This window comes from Panthera pardus, unplaced genomic scaffold, assembly GCF_024362965.1.
Source record: "Panthera pardus isolate Hobbes unplaced genomic scaffold, ASM2436296v1 HiC_scaffold_24, whole genome shotgun sequence".
NCBI lineage: Eukaryota > Metazoa > Chordata > Mammalia > Carnivora > Felidae > Panthera > Panthera pardus.
The window spans coordinates 140,050,877-140,053,885 of NW_026526810.1; the positions used below are offsets into that span (position 1 = coordinate 140,050,877).

General features: G+C 48.0%; 1 pseudogene; it reads right to left on the reverse strand.

Annotated features, from left to right (window-relative positions):
• Nucleotides 1-1,367: 1,367 nt before the first annotated feature.
• Nucleotides 1,368-2,710, reverse strand: LOC128772884 (immunoglobulin heavy variable 3-23-like; annotated as a pseudogene).
• Nucleotides 2,711-3,009: the final 299 nt, after the last annotated feature.

Consider the following 3,009-nt stretch of genomic DNA (forward strand, 5'->3'; position numbering starts at 1 on the left):
TTGGTGCCTGTGGGGGTATATGGTGGTCTTTGGAGGGAGGGGTGCAATGGTGATCTGGGTTCTAGGCACTCTTTCCCTAGTAAGGAAGCACCTGAGGAAGGAAAGGTGGGTATGTCTTGGTGTCAGTGGCTCAGTATCTACTGGGGGGTGTTGTGCTGCTCACTGAATTCTGTCCATGATAATTGGTGGGAGGAAATATTGGCATCAACTCCTTCTCTAGTCCCTGCATTTGGAGTTTCCAGCCACCCCTGTTCAGGAAGCCCTCACATAGAGAGAACAATCTGTACTCATGGGTCCCAGGCTTCCTTCAGAACCCGGCCTTCACCCTGCCTTTGTCCAATCCATTGGCACACCTGGCAGCTTAGGGCTCTTATGTTTTATCTCAGGAGCTCTAGCTGGGTTTGAATACACCAAATTGTTGAACTCAATGTGACAGGGACCCCACTGATCCTCTGGGACAGTGTGTTGCTGGGATGTGGTTGGAGCTGGTTATCCCAGAAGGGCAGTTGCATGAACACTAGGAGTTTGGAGTTCATGGTGAGGAAGAACAAGAAGGGAGCGTTCAGTTAGCTGCTCTCGGCAGAGGCTCCTATGCTAATGACCAGGGCAGTGCAATGGTGCCTGTCAGCTCTCCTGCCCCATGAGAGGCAATGCCCTGTCTCCCAAATGCACTCCAAGAAGGTAACTGTCCCACCCGATATGACCCAGGGGATCCTCAAACCGCAGCAGTCCCTATGGGCCTCGGGGCTCCTTCTCCACAGGAGCACTGCTATGCCCACCAGGGTCCACCCCAGTGATGGCATGGACTTCTAAATCTTCAGTTTTTGAACTCAACATTTACAGCATGTTGACTTGTCATGATTACCTTTATGTGTCATCTTGACTGCGTTATGGGAGTGTCCAGATTCACAACTGTTTCTGTGTATGTCTGTGAGAGTTTCCAGAAGAGATTGGCATTTCCATCCATGGTTTCTTTCTGCCTGGGCATCACCCATTCCATCACAGTTCTGAGTAGAATCCGACGCAGAGGGAGGAAGAATTCCCTCATTTTTACTTCCCATGTGCTTGTTTGAACTGGAACATTGGTCTCCTCCTGCCCTTGTTCTTAGAGTTACATCATAGGCTCTGCAGGTTCTGAGACTAGACACTAGTTCAGAATCAGGCGAGAATTATACCACTGGTTTTCCTGGCTTTCCAACTTGTGACAGTAGATCATGGGACTTCTCAGCATATTTTGTCATGGAAACCAATGTTCTTTGGCTTCTGTTGCTTGAGGGAATCCTGACTAATACATGCAGATGATTTATCTCTTGTTTAGAGGAATTGAATAAAGTTGTAGCTCATTTAAAGTCCTGAGTAGCAAAGTGTCATGAAGGAAGTGTCACGTTGTTTGATTGGGACACGGGCTGGGTGAAGATAATGGGGAGCTGTGGGAGCTTGTGGTCCTGGCTGCACAGGGAGTGCATCTGGGACTCATGTAAATGTTCAGCTATTGTGCCTCAGGAAATCTGTAATTCACTCATGTTGAGGGACAGGAGAAAGCAATGCAAACAACTGTGTCTTTGTGCATGTTAGGGTAGTTTTCCTAGGAAAACAATGATCTAATTCACACAGGTAATAGGTAAACACAGAATCCTGTGTCCATAGAGGCTCCCTGGAGAAACTGCTGTGTGGAGAGGAAGCCCCAGACCTTGAGTGGAAACCTGCCTGTAACCTCCATCTTCACCTGCTCCTGGCAACACAAAGCAGAATTGTGCATAGTGTGCGCCCCCTGGTGGTGCTGATCGCCTCCTGCAGGGAGGTTTGTGTCTGGGCTCCCAGCGAGGTCCCCTCACCCTGTCTCTTGCACAGTAATATGTGGCCTTGTCCTCGGCCTGCAGGTTGTTCATTTGCAGATACAGCGTGTTCTTGGAGTTGTCTCTGGAGATGGGGAGTCGGCCCTTTACCGAGTCTGCGTAGTACGTGCTACTTCCATCATCATAAATCTATGTGAGCCACTACACCCCTTTCCTGGAGCCTGGCAAACCCAGCTCATTCCATATCTGCTGAAGGTGAATCCAGAGGCCACACAGGAGAGTCTCAGGGACCCCCTAGGCTGCACCAGGTCTCCCCCAGACTCCACCAGCTGCACGTCACACTGGACACCTGCAGACACAAGACATGTTGGTCAGGAAACTGTCACACATCCACTGTCTCACTCATATCCACTCACAGACTCAGTGTCTCCCATTCACCATGAATTACCTTTTATTTATTTATTTTTTTTTATTTTTTATTTTTTTTTAAACTCTCCTTGATCTTTTACCATTTCTTCAACGTTTTATTTTTTATTTTTGGGACAGAGAGAGACAGAGCATGAACGGGGGAGGGACAGAGAGAGAGGGAGACACAGAATCGGAAACAGGCTCAGGCTCCGAGCCGTCAGCCCAGAGCCCGACGCGGGGCTCGAACTCACAGACCGTGAGATCGTGACCTGGCTGAAGTCGGACGCTTAACCGACTGCGCCACCCAGGCGCCCCAATGAATTACCTTTTAAAAGGGCAACCAGGAACACCCAGCCCAGCACAAACTCCATGGTGAGGTGTGTGTGTTCTGTGCTGATCACAGAATGGGAACACCTGGGACTCCCGGGGCTGGGGCTCCTCTCCCAGCTGCAGAGTCTGGGATGGGCTGGTTTTATCAGCACAGAGAGGACCCCATTTGCATGTGCTCTGACATATATATCAAGCTCCAGTCTTAGATTTGATTCTTTAAAAGTGAACTACAGGGTTAGGGACGCACTTGTAGTTTAGTTTGTGTAGATGGTGCTGTGACAATTTGAATAATTGTATTCAGTGAGTACAGGTGTATTTGCAGTCCTGTGTGCATTTTTACAGGTCTTTCATCAACATAGATCATTTTCACTCTACAAGTATTTTACATACTTTTTGAAATTTAACCCAAAATACTTTATTCTGTCATTTTCACTTGTATAATTTTGTTATTTATTTTGCATGTATTTTCATGCTG